Source organism: Ursus americanus, chromosome 34 (assembly GCF_024610735.1).
Source record: "Ursus americanus isolate L20-20 chromosome 34, mUrsAme1.1.p, whole genome shotgun sequence".
Classification (NCBI taxonomy): Eukaryota; Metazoa; Chordata; class Mammalia; order Carnivora; family Ursidae; genus Ursus; species Ursus americanus.
The window spans coordinates 24,312,552-24,327,086 of NC_142160.1; the positions used below are offsets into that span (position 1 = coordinate 24,312,552).

Below are 14,535 nucleotides of genomic sequence, written 5' to 3' on the forward strand. Positions count from 1 at the left end.
TTTTAAAGATTTTATTTATTTATTTGACAGAGAGAGACACAGCCAGCGAGAGAGGGAACACAAGCAGGGGGAGTGGGAGAAGAAGAAGCAGGCTCCCAACGGAGCAGGGAGCCTGATGCGGGGCTCGATCCCAGGACCCTGGGATCACGCCCTGGGCCTAAGGCAGATGTCTAACGACTAAGCCACCCAGGTGCCCCAGAAAATCCACCATTTTAAAGCTTGCAATTTTGGTGGTTTTTAGTATGCACAATCATCACCAATAATTCCTGATCAATGTTTTCAACCCATGAAACCCCATATCTGTTAGCAGTCATTCACTATCCCACCTACCCCAGTTCCAGGCAACCACTAATCTACTTTCTGTCCCTATGTATTTTCTTCAACCAGCGATTTCATTTAGATGGAACCATACACTATGTGGCCTTTTGTGTCCAGTTTCAATCGCTTAGCATGTTTTCAAGGTTCATCCATATTGTGGCATGGATCAGTACTTTGTTCCTTTTTACAGCTGAATAATATTCCATTAGATGGATAGTCCACATTTTGTTTACCCATTTATCTGCTGATGGACATTTGGGTTGTTTCCATTTGGGGGCTATTATGAATAATGTTGTTACGAGCATTCACATGCAGGTTTTTTTTGTGGACATGCTTTCAGTTCTCTTGCTCAGAGACCTAGGAGTGAAATATGGACATTCTGTGTTTAACTTTTTGAGGCACTGCCAGACTTTTTTGCAAAGTGCCTTCCCTATCAGCAACGTAAAAGGCTTCCAATTGCTCCATATCCTCATGGGGGAGATTTCTTTTGGCAAATCATAAAAGGAAAATGTCTGAGAAAGCAAAGCCATAGAAAGTAGAGAAGGTAACTCTGGAGTAGTTGCCGTGATACACATCTCACGGGTCACCTAAAATGCTGTCCAGCCCCAAAGACACTGGGCTCCACTGGCTCTTTCTCAAGGAGCACCCTTGTGCCTGTACCCTCTGGCCCCTTGTGTCACAATTTACAGCTGAATATTAGAATTTGCTTTTTCTCATTGATATTCTGCTGGGCTCATGGAAGAAGGCTAGGTAATTTTATATCTGCACCAAATCCAACTTACATATCCAGGCCTAGCGACCGCTGGGAGCCATTGGGAGCTCAGAAATTTGGCAGTGGTTCCTGTCCTTCAGGAGATAATCCCCCTGTGGCTGACCTGATTGGCTACCGTTATCCTCATTTGAAGTGCTGGGAGTCACAGGACTAAATTCGGCTTAAATAATGTAGCTCTTTATGCCAGCACAGAGCTGAAGCCCAGAGTCGGTACAGAGAAAATTGCTCTGAGAGCAAATATGAGTCCTAATAGAAAAGAAACTCTCCACCCTGCACCCAGACCTTTCTCCAGGCACTTTGCCAGTGCCCCTGCCATTACTGACAAGGATAAGTGTGGGAAGTGAAGGGAGAGAATGTGTTGTAAGCTGGTCAGAATTTCTGTGAACTCAGAGATTTTACTTTTTGGCTGACTCTTCCAGGGCTTAAGCAGTGAGCGACATGAGTAACGGGGCACTTCAGGCTTCTCACACCCACCTTGTGGATCTTTCCAGCTCTGGACGTGTTTCAGCCAGCCTGTGGGGGATAGTAATCAGGTCTGTTGCTTGAAGGCTGGGCTTTGGTGTGGTTTCGCTCCGGGCCTCTCCACCGTGCCCTTTTAAAATTTCAGCACCCCCAACCAGCTGTTATTTCACTGCCTGTGGTTTTCTGTCTAACAGTCTATAAGAAGATTAATAGTTCCACGGCTAATGGGATCATGATTTTAACACGAAATTGCAGCCAGCTCCGAGGGAGCGCAGACGGAATTCTCTGGCGGCCTGAGGAGTCCGCAAGGATCTTGGAACACCGAAACTGGCCGCTTCAGAATGTGTGCTCTGTTTCTTGCTCAGAAGATGGTAGTAAGGACAGCCAGTTCCTCTGTGTAGACTCCGTTAGCACAAGAATAACTTCACACCTGTTCTGGAAACCAGGTCCCCCAGGCCTTACGAGTCCAGTGTACCTTCAGAGCTGAAGAAAAACCTTCAGAGCCATGCTTTTGTTCAGAGCAAAGGGCAGCTGTTTGCATATTGGTCTTTTTAGCCACATACGTTAGGTTATCCCCTGCTTCTCAAGCACACTAGCCCCTTTGCAGACAGGCCCAATGGGTACAGTAGCAACCACAATGGCTGTCCCCATCTCTGGGTGATGTAATCCTCTGAGCCCAGAGATTGTCCTCTCTGCTTGAGTTCTGCCTTGACAGTCCCTGCCCTGGACTCTGCTGTCACTCTGAGGCCCTCTTTTCTAAACTGGGGAACTGACATGTGGGGTCTTCGGCTTCCTCACTGTGCACGTCCAGGCTCCTCAGGTAAACTTACAGAAAGAAGACAATAAAGTAATAAATGCTCATTAGCTGTCTGCTTTTGTATATTGAATCTCATTTAATCTTGAGAAATAGGAATTACAATCCCCGTTTTGCAGATAGAGAACCCAAGGCTCCATTCAACCTAGGCCATTTGTCCAAAGTCACACAACTTGCAACCAAGGTGAGATTCAAACCCTAGTTTGGGTGACTCCCAATCCCAGGCTTGATTTACCAAACTATATCTGGAGATAAACAGTATGGCCACGATCCTCGCCTTCTCACACCATAACGCCATAGCTCGTTCTGTTACACATGCAGGGTTTGCATGCTGCTGAGGACTCTCTGACAGACACATGGATGCACCCTCGGACCCTGCAAGCCACACGTAATATACCAGGTGATATCAGGTCACTATGAGATCAGCACTACAAGATCATAAACAAAGACATAATTTTAAAACCTAGCTTGTCATGAACACATCTTTCCATTTCCAACTAGATTCTAACCAAACCATATTAGGTTACATTAAGTCCTACATATATGGGAAAACCCATTTTCCCCTAAACAAATTAACTGGGTCATCTTTCGCAATTATTGCTGTAATCAAGCTAATGTGTTATTAAGAAGACTGAAATAATTGTTTATGATCTGGTTAGTTTGGTCAATGAATAATTGAATTGAGTGACCATTAAGGAAAATCTAATCCATTGTTGCACTGAGTCAGTCCACAAAGGGCCAGCATGGTGGAGCATGGAGTTGTGCGAACTGAACTTTAGGGCTGAGAGGAATGTTCTGATACTGACTTCAGCTTCGCCGATAAGACCAGCCCGTTTGCTCACCCTCCCCACTTTGCTTTAGACTTTCCAACATGCGCCATCCTTGATGGCCTTTTTCCTTTCCTGGGGTGCCTTCTGCTCCCTCCCAGCTTTGCACACACTAGTCCCTGTTGGCATAGCTGTCTCCTGTTTATCCTGAATCCATACTCAGTCTTAACTTCCTCAAGGAAAGCGACCTGAGACCTTTCATATTCCTACAGTATCATACTCTCCCTTGCTGTCAAGCATCTCAGTTACACTCTCGAGGTCTAAGGTGTAATTCATTGTCTGTCTCGTTTGCCAGTGTAAATGCCATAAAAGGTAAGAATCACGGGGTTCGAGGTTTTTGTTTGGGGGGTGTGGAGTTTGGTCCTCATCGTATGTCTAGCACCTACAAGAGTGCCATCACATATGATAAAGGAGAGAATAAAGTTGAGTAAACATTGCTACAAGGGTTATTTAAAATGGAGCCAGGAGGACGTCGAAGAAGTGGGGCCTATGCACATCTTCTGTCTCAAATTCTTGGCATTTTTGCTGACCTCCACCAAAAGTCACGACATGGCTACCCTCCTCTAAAAATAAATAAATAAATAATTTGGGGGGCGATCCCCTCTAAAAAATAAATAAATAATTTTTGAAAGCTGCACCTGGGTTGCTCAGTCGGTTAAGCGTTGGAGTCTTGATTTCAGCTCGGCTTATAATCTCAAGATCGAGCCCTACGTCGGGCTCTGTGCTGGATGTGGAGCCTGCTTGAGATTCTCTCTCTTCCTCTTCCTCTGCCTCTCCTCCGCCCCCCTCTCTCTCTCCTTTCTCCCTCTCTAAAAAGAAACAAAATAAATAAAAATAAAATTAAAAAAAAATAAACCCAAGACACGGGCACTATGTTAAAATGGGCATGAATGGACTTTCCACCTCACGCTACGCCTAGCGAACGATCACACAGAGATTAGCGTGACCGTAGCTATGCCAGCACATTTCGTTCAAAACAACTTATGTAAATTCTGTGTTCCTCTGCAAAAACTCTAACCTCCTTTGTCTCTCTGGAGCTCGCTTTCTGTTTAGGTTCAATCTGAGTCTACCAGGTTGCAATCTCTAAGACCCCAAATAAACACACCTATTTTATTTAGCAGCTTGTGGTTTTGTCTTTCATTGGCCGACACAAGGTAGGTGCTCAATAAACATTTGTAGATTGAATGACTTTATAGAGACATTAAATTATTAATGGAAATTATTAAATGGAAAGAAAGACAAATAACATTTACTGAGGGCTTTGTGTGTAATCCTCGCACAATTTTGTGAAAAACGGGTCCCCCTCACCTCTTTTCCAAAAGATGAAACACATTTGGGGCACCTGGGTGCTCAGTCGGGTAAGCGTCTTACTCTTGATTTCATTTCAAGTCATGATCTCAGGCTTGCAAGATGGAGTCGGGCCTCGGGAGCAGGGAGTCTGCTTCATATTCTCTCGCCCTCTCTGCCTCTCTTCCCCCACCTCTCGAAGAAGAAGAAGAAGAAGAAGAAGAAGAAGAAGAAGAAGAAGAAGAAGAAGAAGAAGAAGAAGGAGGAGGAGGAGGAGGAGGAGGGGGGGGGAGGAGGAGGAGGAGGAAGAGGAGGAGGAGGAGGAAGGAGAATTAGAAAAAGAAGGAGGAGGAGAAGATGAAGGAGAAGAAGGAGGAGGAGGAGGGGGGAAAGGAGAAGGAGAAGAAGAAGAAACACATGTGAAGGGGCTAATTTTTTTCTGGCAAAAACCTGAACTCAGACCTGTCATAATACAAATACTTACAAGAGCATCAACCCACTGCTCTTTCTACCAAAGCTGCCTGCTTCTTTCTTTCTTTTTGTTTCTTTCTTTCTCCTTTCTTTTCTTTCTTTCTTTCTTTCTTTCTTTCTTTCTTTCTTTCTTTCTTTCTTCTTTCTTTCTCTCTCTCTCTCTCTTTCTTTCTTTCTTTCTTTTCATCAGTGTATCATGAATTTCACTTCCATTTCTTAAAGTTCAACGCAGGTTGCATCCAAGGCCCTTTCTAGGCTCCCGGGGAGTGGCACTGTGCACCACCCCCTTAGTGACCTCCCATCGTAGAAGAATCTCTGCTCCCTGAGGGCTGTCTTTTCTCTGCGGTGACTCCTACCTGCGGCTCTTCTTGCTTTTCCTGCTCACCTCTCCTAATGGTAACCTGCAGGCCAAAGAATGGTTTTAGGATTTGGTTAAACCCCACACTCCTGCCAGGATACAGCAACATGCTTCCTGGTGTAAAATTAAAACAGAAACAGAAAATGTAAATTTTTTTTGAGAGACCATTAGGAGGAGCATTTTAGAAAGACAGGAAACCCTAGAGAACATTTATATGAATGAAGTTGACCTTGTAACTGGGGAATATGTTAATGGCAGTACACCTGCTACTTAAGACACACTAAAAATGCAACCCAGTCTTTAACTGCCCCGGGGACGGGCGAGCCTCAGGCAGACGGATTCACACACCCCTCCTCGGTGCTCAAAGCAAATTCCTTCAAGGGAAGCATCTTCCAGAGCTCCGTGTCAACTTTGTCTACAGTCAGCAAGAGCCAGAAATGACTTTCATGTAAACTGTGACTTCAAAGAAAAGTCTAAAAGGTGTTGAGGAATTTATACAGGTGCATTGACCATCTACTTGCATCTTTCCGGGGTTAGGCTATTGAGACAGGGCTGTAAGGCGGTCCGCAGGACGAATTTCTTCTGGTGTTGGACTAGGCAACCTCTATGGTCCTAGTGCCTACCTCCTTTTTAAAAAAGATTTTATTTATTTATTTATTTATTTATTTATTTATTTATTTATTTGAGAGAGAGCACGAGCAGGGGAAGGGGCAGAGGGAGAAGCAGACTCCCCACCCAGGGAGGAAGCACAGAGCCAGATACAGTGCTGGGGGGGGGGGGGGACTAAGACCCTGGGATCATGACCTGAGCTGAAGTCAGACGCTTAACCGACTGAGCCACCAGGCCCCCCTAGTGCCTACCTCTGTTTTTCATGTTCTGCTTCTGCCAAAGATTGGCTTCTAAGTAAATCAGACAGTTTAGGAGAGCCCTGAGTCACCCTCCATTTGACCCCTCCCCACGGCTGTCAGATTAAGCAAATAAAAATCTGTAATACTTAGGTACAATTTTAATTATTTTGAATTGCCTGTGCATTGTGAATTGTGAACAAAAATATATTGTCTGGGCTATATTCTACTTAAACTTTACTTGTTGTTTATCTGATAAAGCTGACAGGGATCTAAACTGCATTCTTCTTTTCTTAATTATATTTCTTGGATGATTTGGCTTGACTGACCAGTTACCCGTTTTGCAGAATCTGCTTATAAAATTCCCTGCTGTTATAGACTCTGTGGCCATGACATAGTTTCTACAGTGGTCCCATCGACTTACTTTGCTCTTTCATCCATCGAACATTCATCAGTGAGAAGCCACGCTCAACAGTAGCATTATGGGCTGGCCTACTAACCACGTGCTTACGGAAAGCTAACAACTCCAGGCATCGCTCCTCAGATTTGGTTTCCCACAACACATAGTGCCGTCTTTCATGATGTAACTTGCTTTTCCATCCTTCACAGTTGCACTGAATCTCTTCAACAATTTTTTAAATGTCCACTGACCAAAAACAAAAACAAAAAAAAAGCACGGTCATCCATTTTTTTTTAAAGATTTTATTTATTTATTTGACAGAGAGAGAGACAGCCAGCGAGAGAGGGGACACAAGCAGGGCGAGTGGGAGAGGAAGAAGCAGGCTCCTAGCGGAGGAGCCTGATGTGGGGCTCGATCCCACAACGCCGGGATCACGCCCTGAGCCGAAGGCAGACGCCTAACCGCTGTGCCACCCAGGCGCCCCACGGTCATCCATTTTTAATCCCTTCTTCTTCAACACTACGCGTGCTGTATGAGTATTTGGTACCATCCATATAACATAATTGAATTCTTCAGGGGATAAAATCCATTTTAAAAGACAGTCATGGCAAGTCATGGCGGTGATAATTATCCATTTCAAGTCAGAATTTCTTTTCCTGCTCATGAGTAAGTTTGTCTTTTGAAGAACAGCCTTGACACTTAAAGAGATAAATTTTTCTGTCATTTCTTTCGTTAACACATTCAATGAGTTTCTGTAAGCAATGGAGTCTTCAATAATGCTATTTGCTTTTCTTTCCATTTGCATAATCCTGTTGCTAAAGATATTGAGAACTCTAAGAAAAAATAAGTAGACTTCATTCAATAGATTACTTGCAAAGTCAACAAGAATTTGGAGGACCTTTCCTTCCGAATTAAAATATGGTTTCAGTGCTTCAAATAAAACTGAAGATTTGTTAAAGAGAGCCAATGGGCTTTTTGAACGTGAGAGTATTTGAAGACTACTAAATGCCAATAAGATCACAAAAATCCTTTAATTGCTCAGTTCAAACAATATAAATGCCTGAAATACAAGAAAAATTTCCTGACAATTACTTTGATGTCAATAGAAAAGACATCAGATGCTGTTTGAATAGCATTTTGCAAAATACGGACAGGACAGCCAAACCTTCCATAGAATTGTCTGTGCTTTGTTTCAACCCTGAATAAACACTGTCTGCACTTTTATGCAAATATTGACTACAATTTGTATTTGTATTATCTCTCCTAAAAGCAGTAAATTCTTTTTTCCCAAAGTCCAACTCCACCACGGAGTGTCTGCCAAAATGCACTATTAGATTTGAACCTTGATCTGGAAGATATTTTATTCACAGCAGCCTAGAAGCAAGTCTTTTTGTGAGAAAAATATACATATTGCACAAGCAAAGGGAAACTTTTTTCTGCATTGTGATTACTTCTATCCATGGCTATGCCTTAAAAAGATCTCTGATCATCTCTGTAATTATAAATGGAGCTAGTACTTTTTTTATTATTACAGTAGATTTCATCTTGGCACTCGAAAATGTGCTTGTAGCTTCGGAGTCTGAAAATACTTCTGGTAGCAGTCCATTCAAACACTTTTTTGAGCTGAAAGACTAATGATAATATACGGAGTGGAAGGAACTGCTGCGAGAACCATCTTTCACTTGCCTCCCTATCTTCCCAGGAGGCTGTCATGAGACAGCTCCTCGTTGCCTCCTGGATTCCAACAAGGTATGAGGCTTTCTGTCGCACTCCCACTTAGGGTACAGCTGCAGGCTGTAAAATTGCTTAGCTACAGCGGGGCCCGCCTGGGCTCGGCAGTACCAAGAATGCCTTATCATTCATGTGATCAGCCAGCCCCTTTCGCTCTGGTGTCGTCCGGTGGAACAAGGGACACAGAAAACGAGCACATTTGCTACTCTGGTTCTTGCCATGCGAGTGATAAACAGTTTGAATCAAATAAGGGATCATGGTCTCTTTCCCAGCCAAATCCCCCAGCCTTGCCTGACACCATCCCCATGCTGAGTCTCTTTCCAGCACACAGCACACAGTCGACGCCCAGAAAACAATGGGGCATGTCTTCAGACAAACCAAGAGTGGGGGCCGATTCCAATGCAGCAAGCAGCAACCCCTCTTTTCTCTACCATCAAAGCAGTTAGCTAAAAATATTGGTCAGCGAGGACCGCGATGATACTGCATAATGAACGACCCCACATTTTGGTGGGTTCAAAGAACAATAGTTTGTACTTGTACCTATATATTGGTTGGAGCTGAAGATCTGTTTCGTATGTCTTTCATTCTCCTGGGACCAGGGGACTAACCAGGCATATTCTTCTAACGTCAAAGGCAGAGGCGCTAGGAGGGCATGGCCAACCACGCAAGTGTATTCCAAGCACCTGCTTGAATCACATCTGTTAACATCCCGTTACGAAACAAGTCACACGGTAGAGTGATAAGTCACAGGGCAGGTGAGGTTTACTTCACTCATGGAGATGAACACAGAAGGACTACTTTTTACTAATAAGCTAAAATCGAAGAACCCATGTGTGCTCTGAGTTCAGGGGACACAAGACAAGCTCTCAGAGTAGTTCTGGTACAGCCTCTGTCTAAAGCGGAAGCATCCCTTGCCCCTTCTCTTAGGGAAGAGATGGTGGGTAGGGCTCAGCACAACTCCCTTCAAAGAAACCTTGTCACAAATCTTCCATTATCTCCTCCTACCTAGACCCTTTTATAGTCAGGATGAGGTTAGGGGAGGAATTGAGTTTCAATTCTCTTCTTTGAAATCCTACAGGGTAATATGCTGCAACTCACTTTATGGTCTGATGTTTAGTGCATAAGGGTCTTTACGAAAGATTCCATTTTGACATCCCCTTACATAACCAAAACCTGGCAATGCACACAGCAATGACCAATTGGGAGCTTGAAAAAGACATTTTAATTTCAATGAAATGGAGAATTTGCCCTCTCTCTTCATGAGCAGTCCCCTTGGTTAGGTTTTTGGAAAAAAACAGGAAGCTGCATGCTCAGGAATCCTGGAAAAAGTTCTAGAAGGAATGAATTTCTGGTGACATACCGCACCCCCCCCCCCGTTAGTCACTTTTCTGGGTTTTCCATCAGTAAGACTGAATAGCCCCTCTCCCTATTCAGGCACCAACTGCCCAGAAATTAACATTCATCAAGTGTCAAGTATACTGCACAGCTGGAAGATGGTTCACTCGACAGGTACCCCCTGTTTTTGGAAAGTTCGTGTTAACGGCATTTCACTTTTACAAAAGACCTACATTAGTACCTGCTTTCGATAACTGAAAGAAATCCCAAGAGGATGTTTGCTTCTGTAGAAAAAGGTGAAAAGCAAAAATAGCATGTAGGTTTTGCTTTGCAGTGAACCCGCAGAGAGACAGCGCAGATCCCCAGCAGCCGGACAGCAGCCCCACACTTTCCTTCCCGCGAGCCGCTCTCAGCACTCAGCATCAACCCGCCAGAGCTTTGAATGCGTCTGTGAGCACCTGTGCTTTATCTCGCTTTATTTTGTGCATCCGTTAGCAAGATGTGTTCTAGGGTATCAGAAAAGCCTAGGAGAGGTTATTTGGGGGCCTGGGAGCACTCAAAAAAATTCCAGATACATTAATGGTAATTGCTTCTTCGCTTTACGCCATCTTGGCTTATGAAAGGTTCATAGGGACACTCTACTTTCAGATAGTGGGGCAAATCCATACTTTCTACTCCAAACAGTTTTCTTCTTTTATTTACTTATTTTATTTATTTTAAAAGAAATGCAGACTGCTGTATGCAGCGCTTCATTTGGAGGTGTCTGGAGTCTTGGAAGCTTGACTACCCTATGTTCTCCTACAAATGGACCTTGAGAGCTTCTTTGGAGGTTCCAGCAGGGGATCGCAGATACTCCCACGCCCTTGACCGAAGACCAGTCCTCCTCTATCCAGAACGGTCGTCCTCCTTGACTGAGGGTGCTGCTTCGCCAGGGTTGCATAGAGTGGTGAGGGAGGATGGGGACCCCTGTCTAGCCAGCCAGATCGGTCGAACCAACCCTGGCGATCAGTGGGGTGACAGATGTCACAGCCGGATCGCCCTCACATCCTCACAAGTTTTCTTCTAAATGCTCCTGTGCATGTGTTAGAACAAAACTTACCCTCTCCCTCTTCCTTTGCTCTTTCTCACATTGAGTAAAGGAGCGCGGAGCATTGACCTGAAGAGGCATTGACCTGAAGAGGCACTGACAAGGGCAGGAGTGAGAAGGACAGAAGAGGTAGAAATATTTTCAGCAGAAGAAATATCTGTGTCTTCATCCCCTAAACTTCAGAACATTTGCAGTTCTAGTGGAAACAAGCCATACACTATAAAAAGTGGGATGCGGCTTGAGTGCATCCTTCGAATACAGATCAGTGCCTTTTGACTAGTGTCAAAGTTGTATTAACTCATTAATTATGGCCCCGTTAAGATGATAAATTTGATTAAAAGAGTATTTTGAGGAACTGGATATTTATAGGCATTTAAGAAAGAGTAATTATTAGATTAATACTGCTAAGTATATGCCTTAAAGGGGTTATCTATTCTACTGGACAAGAATTATTTGCGTCTCTGCCGGACAAGACCTACAGGTTAACATGTAACTTCACAGAGGCTGAGTCTTTAATTCATAATAGAAGAGCAGAGCCGTGAAAGCTACATTCCCACAGACAGTTAACTGGTCTTTGGGTGGGCTTGTTAAACCGTACCCCAGTACGTCTTTGGAAGGCCATTTGTACTCTCTTGGACAAGTTCTGGATCATGTTTCTTAGCAAGCCTATCTGGGCGTGTGTGCTCATTCGTAGATGAGTCCTGGTGAACCTATTTGCATAGGGACCGAGGGGCGTCCTGGGAAATTACTCATGCTGCTCCTGCTGCTGAGCTGAGATATATCTGGGCAGGTCTGGTGGTGGTTTATCAAGAGCAGGGAAGTGGGAGCAGCTGGCCCTGGGTGCTGGCAATCAGGGGGTGCATTGTCTATAGTGGGTTTAACAACAACGGTAAAACCCACTAAAAGTTACTCTGCTTAATCACCTTCAGCAATTCTGAACAACAGGAGTGAGAGAGGGGCGCCTGGGTGCTGCAGTCGTTAAGCGTCTGCCTTTGGCTCAGGGCGTGATCCCAGCGTTGTGGGATCGAGCCCCACATCAGGCTCCTGTGCTAGGAGCCTGCTTCTTCCTCTCCCACTCCCCCTGCTTGTGTTCCCTCTCTCGCTGGCTGTCTCTGTCAAATAAAAAAAAAAAAAAATCTTAAAAAAAAAAACAAAAACAGGAGTGAGAGAGCGTTCATTCCCATGGGGGCAGGCCGCTCTTCTTTCTTCCTCGGCGTGCCCCTGCTATCCGGGAAACCAGCACAAAGTTATCACAGGAGTATACTGAAGCCAAGAAATGCCAAAGATGTTTTCTGGGAAAACACGAGAACCTCAGAGAGAGGCATGGAACAGATTCCCCTGCACAGCCCCCCGCAGAGACAAACCCTGCACGCACCTTGACCTAGGACTTCTGGCCTCCAGCCCTGTGAGACAAGAAATTTCCACCATTGAAGCCACCAAGTCTGTGGTACTTTGTCAAGGCCAACAAGCTCAGCAGCTTCTAGTTCTGTCGAAGCCCTTACCACACCCACCGTGTTTGCCTAGTTACAGGATGCAGAAGCTGTCTGCTGAAACCACAGCATCGGGGCACAAAAACCAAGGTAAATTTCACTTAATAGAAAACTCTTAATATTTCATGAAGCCATTTCAGACAACAAGTCATTGGATCCTTGGATCATCGTTATGGGGTAAGTTGGCCAAATACTATTCCCATTTTTTACAGGAGAAAACTGAACTTTGAAAAAATGAAGTAAAATGCTCAAGAACACAGAGCTCATTGAGGAAGAGAAGCAGAATTTGAACCCAGACCATCTAATCCTAGAGCCAAATTTCTGTTCACTCTCTGGCTCTTGGGAAATGCCTCACATTCCCACTACCTCTCTGCATGATGACTGAGTCATCTTCTAGGTCTCCTGGGTCTGGAATAGAATTATGACATCATATATATTCTTTCCCTTATCTAATCAGAACGTGAAGGTATTTGAAATTGAGTCATGCAGGATACATGCCCCCCTCACCTGCGGGGCCAGCGTAGGAAGCTCTAAGAGGAAGACACAGCTGCGAACACCAGGGCACTATATAGGTACTTGTGCTTACTCATGAAACTGTTGGGCTAAAGCAATTTAATAGAGATTGCATCCACCTATCCTTCCTAAACATAGGCGATCCATCACATAGCTTCTCCCGTTCAATCATTTCTCATCCATCAGGATCTATCCTAAGGGATGTCAAAGAAGGGATATATTGATGTAAATTGCACTGAATGAAGAAATCTTTCTGGGGGAAGTTGAGAGTCGGGGCTGGGAGTCGAAGATTAACTTTAAAAACATGGAGTTTATGGGCACCTGGGTGGCTCAGTCAGTTAAGCATCTGCCTTTGGCTCAGGTCATGGTCTCAGGGCCCTGGGATCGAGCCCCACATCAGGCTCCCTGTTCAGTGCAGAGTCTGCTTCTCCCTCTCCCTCTGCCCCCACCCTCACTTTCGCTCTCTCTCTCTCAAATAAATAAAATCTTTTTAAAAAACATGGCGTTTGAAAATATGGAGTTAGTAATTTAGAGTTAGGGTATTTCGGGTGGGAAAGAACAAATGGACAAATGCAGGTAGCTAGTCTGTAAGCTGTCATTGGGGGTATAATATCACACACTGCTAACCTCCCAACTCCTAGAATTTTATTCGATCATTCATCCTTCAAGTATTGATTGTGTACCCATCAGGTGGTAGGCACTATTCTATAAGCTGGGCCTCTGCAGGGAACACAGCAAAATCTCTTGCACTGCTGGGTCTTACAATGGGATTAGGAAGACAGATAGATAATACACCAAGAAGTAAATATGCCTACGTACCAGGCAGCAATAAGGGTTATGAAGGAAAGTAAAGCGGGGTAAGGGGAAGACCTCTGTGAACATGTTACACTTGCTGAGCAAAGTGAATCATGGAGACATGTTAATATCTGAGAGAAGAGCTGTGGAGACAAGAGACAACAGGAAGCGCCAAGAGCCTAAGGAAGCAGCCTAGCTGCCACAGGAAGGAGGCCAGGGTGGAAATGCCCAACATAATTCTTGAGGGAGTAATCACCCAAGAGTACGGAACTCAGACAGGACTAACGTGCTTTAAGTATAAGATTTATAATGTAGAATAAAGGAGGAAAGATTATCCATAGCATATACTGGCTTAAGCTTTTATGTGGACCTAATTTTCAACTTAGTATGTCTTTTGGGAAATCATCATGCCTTGAAAAAAACCCACAAAACACAAAAGCATTTATTTACTGAGCCCCGTCCCGGTGTCTGACCCTGCACTAAATGCTTTGGAAACATAACCTCATTAACCCTTACAGCGACACTTAGATACAGGTTTGGTTATCCCCGTTTTGAAGATGAAGGAACTGAGGATACAAAAGTTTAAATGCCTTTCTTAAGTTTATAAAACTGGAAAGAGAAAACTGGAAAGAGAGAAGAAGGCTCTTAAACCCAAAACTTACCCTTACAGGTCACGTTTTATCTGAAAAGAATGGAAAGATACACAGCTTTCTGTATTATGCCCAAGTTCCATAATACGGGAAGTGGAGTGTATTGCTTCTTAGATTCATACAGAACACACTGCTTTGATGAGCATGTTTCCTCTCACTCCCTTGCTTCTTATTTGTTTCGATTCCAAAACCTCTGAGTTTGTTTGTTTACATATTTATCAAACTTGTATTAACGAGTTACTGCGGGCTGGACACGCTGCTGGGCCACCGACAGAAATGATGTGGCCCCACCTTTGATAAGGCTCCATCCCTGCCTGTAGACAAAGGGGCAACCCTGTGGGTTTCAGGAAAATCTCCAAGGACTCTACCAGCAAGAAAAA

At 44.3% G+C, this 14,535-nt stretch overlaps 1 long non-coding RNA gene across 4 annotated transcripts in view; it reads right to left on the bottom strand.

Annotated features, from left to right (window-relative positions):
* Nucleotides 1–14,535, bottom strand: part of LOC123781430 (uncharacterized) — a 199,779-nt gene that overhangs the window by 41,548 nt on the left and 143,696 nt on the right. The gene's annotated exons all lie outside the window — the stretch shown is intronic.